Here is a 9057-nt window from a genome sequence, read left to right as displayed (position 1 = left end):
TTTAACTGTTGTAGAATGTGTATAATATACATGTGTATATGTATAATATATTTTCTTTTTAAGCTTGCAGTGTGCCTGTGATAGGCTAAATGTGAGAGAATAGAAAGTATTTAGTGAATCAAACAATAATGGATGAAATAGTACAGCTTGATGGATTTTACTGCATATGAAATAGCAAGCTAAAAATCACATATAATTTAGGAAGGTTTCTATATCAACAGTTAATGTCTCATCACAAATAAAAGGTCTGATCTTGAAGCAAGGCAGAACACCTGCTCCTTTCAGTTACATCCATTTAGCTCGAAGTGAAACTGAGGACTTCAGTGGGATGAAGGTTATTCTATAGCTTTCCTTTCTGTAACCAACAGCACAAAGTACAGCCTTAAACTGAAGCTTGGGCAGAAACTTAAATGTACATTTGTCCAGGTTTATTCTAGATTTTGACCTTTTTAAGGTTAACGGCTTGTTCTAAATGGGAAAGAGTTGTTGTCAGATTACTAGTTTACCTAGCATCCGGGTAGAGACATCAGGTGATCTAGGGAACGTTAGTGCCTGGATTTGCCTTGGAAGGGTAAGCTATAGAGTTTTGCAGACTTAGTCCCATACTGGTCTCCATGTGCCACTGAGCTTCTGGAAAGTTTAGGTCTGAATCTCTACTTTTTCCTTTGTCTTCTGCTTTACCATTTTTACATTTTTAATCTCTTCCCTTTCCACTCCTCTTCTCCAGAGCTGAAGCATCTCACTGGATAGGCCATTGTGATTATGGGGGTGCTACGAAGAGACACTGACTTAACTCTGCCTCTCAGCCACTGTCAAAGGCTATGGTGAACGCAAGTGTGAAAGCACAACAGGAATCAAAGGGACTCCTAGACAGATGCCAAGGTACCTTGGTTAAATTCTAAGTGAACCCAATGTTTATAAACTGTTTCTGTGTTAGAAGGCATATTTTAGAATAAGAGCACAGGTTTGAGTGATACTACAAAAGATGGAATTGGGGTCAGATCAGTATGTCGGGGGGGGATAAAAGAAGGCTCCTCAAATGTGTAGTTTGGGTTAACAGTGAACTAATGGAGAAAATGACTTTTTAACATATAGATTTTGAAATTGTGTCTTGGAAAAAAGATGATATCAAAACCCATGAAAATGATGCCCATGTTACTTTTAGAAACTTAAATACCTTACCAGAAAATCCTCTCAGGACTCCACTCTACTCTTTTTCTAGTAAGCTTCCTATCTGTATATCCTCTAACAGAAAGAAGTCTTCTAGTTGTTTATTAACACAACTTTCTAATTAGGCATATTGATAATTAAGTTGCATAAATCCATATGCAGAAACTTCTTGTTGTGATTCTTGTAAAGCATGATATATGACCTTTAAGAGATGTTTGTTTATAAAACTTTTCTATTTCTTATTCTCTGCTGTGTGCATGCTGTGATGAGGTTGCAGATATAATTCAGTTAAATCTACAAATCGGGCTATGCTTTAAAGAAATTAGTGCTTGGTATCCTTAACCACTGCTTGATCTTGATGGTTTCCTTTTGTACATAAAAATGTTGATACTACTCTAATAAACATCTTGACATAAATATCTTAATCTACACTAACACATTTTCTAATATTTCAGTTTTGAGGTTTTTTGTTACATCCTGATTTGTGTTTAGCTCTACAAGTACATGGCTAAGTGGCAGAAGGAATAACATATAGTTTGCAGTCCATCATCTGCATTCCCTTTGCATTAGGTGCAACACTGGCATGAAAATCGGAGCCCCTGCTCCAATTTTTCCAGCTCTCTCTCTCTCTCTCTTCCTGTGATGATCTTGTACAAATTTTCTGGCAAGTCTTTGAATATGTGAGCTTATACCCCTTTCTTGAGTGTATATATATGTCATAGTCTCAAGACACAGGTACAACTGAATAGAATCATTAATGTTTTTCAGTAATTCAGGTGTGTTTCCTGATGTAGGCAAACCCTTAAAACCTAGGATATCTTCTTCCTTTGCCCTCTTGCTTCCAGATTTCTATCTGAGTTTGTCTGTTTTATTTTCATTCAAATGTATGAATAAAGCAATATCAGGAATCTTTTCACTGTCATCTTCAGGTTTTATTTATAGAGTACTTTTATAGCTTCAGGAATTGTTAACTTTTAGGCAATAAATGTCATCTTACTTCTGAGGTTACATTTGTTTTATTTTCCTTAGCAATCTTATTACTTTAAAACTGTAATATGTTTTCTATTTTGGTCTTTTTGTCGCCCTGAGGGACTCGAGCTATAACTAGGATTTGCATTGACCACAATGCTGTTCTTATTCAGCACATGGTTACAGGTAGACAGGCGAGACTGCCAGGACCAAACATGGTGCTCTACTGGAAGAGCTTATGCCAAGCTTTGTGTTTGAACAATTTGCAGGAGACATGATGTCACTGTCTCCCTAAAGCGAATTTGGATGGGAATGTTGTGTAGTGTTTTGGGCGTGTGTTTCAATAATAACAATTAAAGTAATACCTTACATGTTTCCTTAATTTTTGCATTTACTTTCTGGTTTCACAGTCCTTGCCCTGCATTTCTCGTGTGCTGGTAGTATTTCTGTTTCATTATTTTTCAAGCAGAGTTTGATGACACTGATTTAGCAGTTTCTCACAGTTCACTGCTTCAGTTTTCATCAAATTATACTTCTAGTTATACTAGGCACTTTCATCATCAATTTCCATATGCCTCAAAGACATGCAGGGACCAGTTTGCCAATACTGAACTCAAATGCTAGACAATAACTGGAATAGAAGATTTTTTTCCTAGGGTGTCTGAGACAACATAGAATCCCTCAGTTCTTAGCAAGTGGTTTCAGCTTGCATGCATTGAAAATCTAGACAATAACTGCTACAGAATATTGATTTTTAAAATGTCAAATCAAGGGATAAAAATGAACACTAACCAGAGAATACACCGTAAGATTTTATCCATTTCTTTCCAGAACTCTATCTTACATTAGAGAGCACTGCATGCCAATTGAAGCTTATTTCTCTTGCCATATGATGTGGGCTTCTTGATTATCCTGCACTGTGTTTTCTGTACAAGTGTTTGATAATTATGATAGTTAACTAATAATAAAGACTTTGCCTTCAGGCTCTCGGTTAAATGTGCCTTCAGATCAGTGGTGTTACTGGGAACATTCAGTGTGACAAAACTCCTGGAAATGACTGTGAAAATCTTTTCCTCCTTTTAGGGAGGCTTGTTCTTAACTTTGTGTTCAAATTGGAGAGATCTCCATGTTGGAATGCCTGACCTCTGTGGAAAGCTTTTCATAAGGTTTATTCTACAGTTCCTTACAATTTTCTATAAAAGGAGCACATCCCTGGCTCAAAGGTAATTTGGAGTCTGTAAACTGGAACTAGATGCAGATATGCTGGAGACCGTGGTTCTTATGTCTGTCGAAAGCATAGATTTAATTATGCACAGCATGAAGTGGAACTCGGTTGCCTATTCGTTTGGATGTAGGAGGGGTTAACTCTAGCAGCTGTTGACAACAGCCATCAGTGGGTGAATTTTCAGTTAAATCCGCAGCCTTCAATAAATTTTCAAGATGAAATAGGAGTAATATTCTCTTTTCTGCACCACCATGTAAATTTATTTTCACTGTGAGGTAAGACCTGTTTCAGTTTTGCAGTTTGTTTTCTATGTGGATTTTTGACTGATGGTGAGGAGAATTTCATACATAAGTTTAGTAAATGCAATAGGGAGTTTCCCATGGGAATAGAGAGGAGAATTTTACTCTATCTGCAGAAATTTCAGTTCATGGAGCTTGTCATTTGCATAACCTTTCTGTGTAGTGTGTCTYGAGTCTTCAGTGTCTGGGAGTAAACCTAAATGTTCCTGCAGTAATGTCTTTGCAATAACTACCATGCATCAAACGGTATTTGCATCTTTATATATATACAAAACTGCAGTCACTGCTCTGCTATGAAGGAATAAATCACCCGGACTTCCTTCTTAATTTTGAAAAAAGAATGTTTCATAGAATGCTCAAAACCAGAAATTTAGAAGGAACAGTTTATTTTCTAGGTACACTGACTTGCAGTTACACTGGGAATTTCTTAGAAGGGCAAATGATTCACCTGCAGCTTTTTTGCATCACTTTTTATTTCTACAGAGAGCAAGTGGGAATGTTCCAATCAAATATTTAATTTAATTTAATCGGGCAAGGCAGCGGACAGCCATTATCCTGTGACAATGTTCTGGTCCATTGAATATAAAAAGAATGCCCAGAGGACAACTGGTGATATTTCCTTTGGTAGTCTTACCTGATGCTCTATCAGCATTACAATGATCTGTTCCTCTCTGTCTGGAGATTCTGACAGAAGACTTGAGTTTCACTTGCTTGTAAGAATTGTCCTTTTCTCAGAAAGCTGGTGCACTTATATGGAGAGGGAAGAAGATAGGCTGTGGATTCTTCCTGAAGATGTAGTGTTTACTGGAGTGCTGAACAAGTTAGTGTCTAAAGCTCATATTTATGAGAGAAAAAGATAAAAATTCGTAACAGAAAAGATTATAAAAATCTAAAGCCAAGATGCATTGGCTTTTGAATTCAGTTTTTAGGGTTTAATTAGCTGCTTGATCCTGTCTGCAGTATTCTTATGGGAGAGAAGCTCTAAGAGCTAAAAGGACTACAGTCTGAGTCTTCAAAACTGGAATCTTCTGGGGTTTGTGTTTTAGTTGTGTTTTTTTTTTTGTTTTTTATCTAATACTGTGTTTTTCTGTTGTATTCATGTTCTTGGCCAGAATGCACACCAAATGTTCAGTGACTGTCAGACTATGAATGGAGGAAGAGAGCAATGGAACTCTTCATCCATCCAACTACATTCAGCAAATTTGGAATGTAGTATCTGCTCAGTGGGGTATAAGGTCTAAACCAACACATTACTGTTTCCCCCAGTTGTCTTCTGTTCCAGAGTTACTGAAGAATATCTACTTTATTGAGGGGAAGGGGCCTGTTAAGCTATGAATCTTGGCAGGATAACAGTGGTCTGCATTGAAACATGGTGAATTCAGTAACTTTGGTGTAGTTTGYTACCAGTGAATGTCCACTGGATAAAACTCTCCTTTTGTGAAATAGCAAAGCAAAGCAAAATACATATTGTAGAATCCTGTGGGTAATTTACTAGCTCATCTACATGTCCCTCTCTCTGTGGACTAAAATCTATTTGTCCCTGCAGCACAAATGAGAACCCTCACCACTCTGGTCTTAAAATGGCTAAACATCCAGGAAATACATGTATTAAAAAACAAACAAACAAAAAAACAAAACAACAACAACAACAACTCTGATACTGTGTCCAAACTAAAAGATAGTGTGAAACCATGGCCTGACTTTCTTTTGAAAGTGCAACATATTCTTTGCCGGTCTTGGTTCTGCACTGCAGACTGCTGCAGTCTATATTATGCCAGCATAAGTATTCATCAGACTGTACTGTGAACCAGACTGGGGAACTGATCTGACTGATCTGCCTTAAAACCTTTTTTCCCTTTTAGGAAGGAGACTTGTTTGTTTTGTTTTTAACTGAATTTGTTCTTCCTGTGTGGTTTGTATCCTTGAGAAGTAGGAGGGGAAGTAAGCGTCAGAGGAGTAGGGGAGTTGAGGAAACATCCTTAAAATGGCAAAATTGATCATTTTATACTGTGGAACATGGCCTTGTAATCTGGTCTTGCCTCTTTTGGTCAGATGGAATAGTACCTTACTCTCAGAGAAGTCTCAGTGAATGACCTACAGCAAATTGTGGAGCACGATAATGGTGCATGGTAATGATGTATGGTGCATGATGTAGGATGACTGGGCAGGATTTGTCTCAGGTCAGTACTGTAACTGCAGACCAATATCATATGTATATTTGAAAGGATTTTTTTCTTCCTTTCCGTATAAAAGGTCACTCAAAACTTTTTAAGCATTCAGGGAGTGAGTTCCCAGAGAGAGACTTTAAATGATGCCTTTCTTATTATATAGCTTTACAGATACTTAGGAAACATTTTCCCCAAAGTAAAGAGCAACGAGAGATGGATTTCCATGGCTCACTCTGAACTGCCTTATGTGTGTCTCAAAAGTTTTTGGTCCTTCTTGTGTTTGGCTTAAAACTGAACACAGTGGTACCTGTGAAGGGTACTAAAAATGATAGATTTTGAAGAATCTGTATGTTTTTCATGAAGCTCTAATGCTTTATGATTTTTGACCTGCATCAGCTGCATTTGTACACTTGATAATAGTCTCTTTGGATTTTTAAAAGTGAAAAAATTCAGAGCAAACCTTGAACATGACTAAGGTATAATGTATAATGTACACTTTTAACATTACAAATAGGAAATATTAAAGTAAACAAAAGCTACTTGTTCAATATTTTAAATTTCTCCCAACTAGAAAAATCAGTCCAGTGACACTCAAACAGCTTGTTTACTTTTTAAGTTTTCACACTTATCTTTGAGATTCTCCTGTCAAGTGTATATTAATATATCTACATTCTAGCCACAATAAACACACATTTTTTTTCTATACTTACGTACTTGCATTCTGATGTTGCTCTTGTAATTTAGAAAGGAAAGGTGAAGAAATGAAGCTATCTTCCTCAGAAAACCCACTGATCAGTTTAAGAAAAATGTTTTTCTCTCAGGTAGCAACTCCAGGGCCAACACATTTCTAAAAGTGGGTACTTTAGAAAATGTACTGTTCTCGGGGGAAAACAGAAAACAAGTAGTTTGTTAAAATAAAGAGTTTCATTCTGTGCTCTTCTTGATGAGTTTGCCGAGTCACATACTAAAACCAATGCTCCCGATGACTGTGTTACAGCTTGGTGGTATTGCTGAACACTTAGTATTGTGGAAAAGATGTCGCCTTAGAATCAGGTCCCACTCCTGAGTCGCATGGGATAATACTTTGGGAATAGCTCCACTAAACCAAGTGAAGTAACTTTTAAGGTATCCACTTTATAAGAGGACTTGCAGATTAGGCAAATGCTTATTTCGGTACTAGGAAACTGAGACACTGGGGTAATGTCTGATTTGTCTCTTGCCATACAAGGTATCACAGGTAAAGTCCTTGAGCTTTCTCATTCCCAGGCCTGTTACCTGCCCAGATTTTCTACCCTATTTCTCCTGTGCTGGAAGCTCATTTCTGTAGCCCTGGGGGCTCTAGATGTGGTACAGGGACACAGATACAGGAGAGTTCTTCCTGATGCAACTGCAGAGAATGGGCGCAGCAGGTTCTGCAGCGCTGTTTTCTGGATCAAACCTGTTCCCCCCCCCCCCCCCAAGGCTTTTTGTATTTAAGCTGGCACTGGCACCACATGAAGCTGTCCTGTCCTGCTTGTGTCTCCGGTTGCTCGTCCTGCTCCCTGCCTTGTTCCAGCACAAACCTTTATGCACTTAGGAAATGAATCGGATGGGGAGGCTGACCCACACTAAAACAGCCTGTTTCTCTCTGATGCTTACTGGATCACTTTCCCCCAGGGGGTTCACTATTTTCCACAAGTGCTTGTGCAGGGACAGAGGTGGGATAAGTGGGGTGAATGATTATTTTACAAGAGTGCCAGAGTAAGTCAGCTAAAAATGTTTTTGAAACTATGGCCTCAGACTCCATTTCAGGCAAACGGTCCTTGAAAAGGTTGCTTTGATGAGGACGACTCATCTGTGGACCATTTAGTCTAAAACAAGAATTTTCCTTTGGTGGTTCACAGTGCTTTACTTCTATTAAGAGGGAAAACAACAATAATAAAAAATGACACAGGAAGGTCTCCTATCAAAGATGGAAAAAGTTATGCAATTTAATTTTTTTAGGTTGATTTTCTTAATTTGCCATGTTTCTAAACAGGACAATCCATCCTAGCGGACTTCTGTCTGGCAATACCCTGATCCTTCTCATTGTTTTCAACAACAAAGAAAAACCTGTCTAGTTGCCGTGCATATCCAAAGGTCGGCCAGAATCAAAATTATTTTAAAACATGTAGTACACTACAAGTTATCATTCTTAGAGGCCTGCTAGGAGTTTTTATTTTTCCGTCAGTGTGATTTTCATAATTCTTTGGAAATTTCTCCCTTCTTTTCTTTTCCATGCACTGTAAGCATAGGATGGTGGAAGTCCTCTTTCCATTTGTTGTCTTCAGAGTAAAAGAACAAACAGATCTGGTCTTTACTTTGTGTCAACAGCCACGACAGTAACAATTGCTGGGGTTTGTTGGTTTGATTGTTTTTTTAAGGAAAATCTCCTTTTGTCCTTTAAAAAAAAAACATGCCCTCAAACAATGTTCAGCTTAAACTGATGCTGGTACACTAATGTTTCTATGTTTTCTTTTGATGGCAGAGGTTAGCATATTGCCAGGAGGAACAGACCACTGCATTAGTATGTAATGATGAAATGTGCGGAACATGTGAAAAACCTCTTTGGAGCTTTTTATTTTTTTTCCAGAGGGTTGTGTTTGTGCACATATGTATGTATTTAGCTCGTTAGCCCGAGGAGAAGCCCCGAGCAGCGGTGCGGGGTGCCGGGCCGGCTCTGGGAGGGGGGGCGCCGGCGGGGGGTCGCGGGGGGCCCCGGCCGGGTCCCGGCGCTGCCCCCCTACCCCGGCTCTGTGGCGGCGACTCTCCCCACCTTGACCCCGGCTCGGCGGCAGAGCGGCTGCTCCTGCCGGCCTCTCCTCCCGGCTCGGCGGGGGGAGGCTTTGCCGCACTTGGGAAATGCAGCAGCGCTTCCTCGCTCCCTCCCTCCCTGCCCGGGGGGGTGAAGTGCGAGGCGGCGGGAGGAGCCGTGCGTGCGGGTGTGTGGGGGTGTGTGTGTGCGCGCGTGTGTGCGAGCAGCGCTCCGTGGCCGCCGTGTTTCCTGGTGCCTGCTCCCTGACCCCAGTGGCAGTCCCGCTCACTGCACCGCGCCCGCTGCCGCCGCCGCCCCGGACCCAGGCCGCCGCCGCCGGGCGCCGCCGCGGGGTCGGGCGCAGGCTCTGCCCCGGCCGCGCCCCCGCAGCCCCATGGAGCGGCCCCGCTGCCCGCGCTGAAGGCATCGCCGACCCGCAGCGAGAGGCGGCGG

The sequence above is a fragment of the Apteryx rowi genome, unplaced genomic scaffold (assembly GCF_003343035.1).
Source record: "Apteryx rowi isolate R43461 unplaced genomic scaffold, aptRow1 scaffold_397, whole genome shotgun sequence".
In the NCBI taxonomy this organism is placed as follows: Eukaryota; Metazoa; Chordata; class Aves; order Apterygiformes; family Apterygidae; genus Apteryx; species Apteryx rowi.
Note: the sequence above shows the minus strand (reverse complement) of the source record.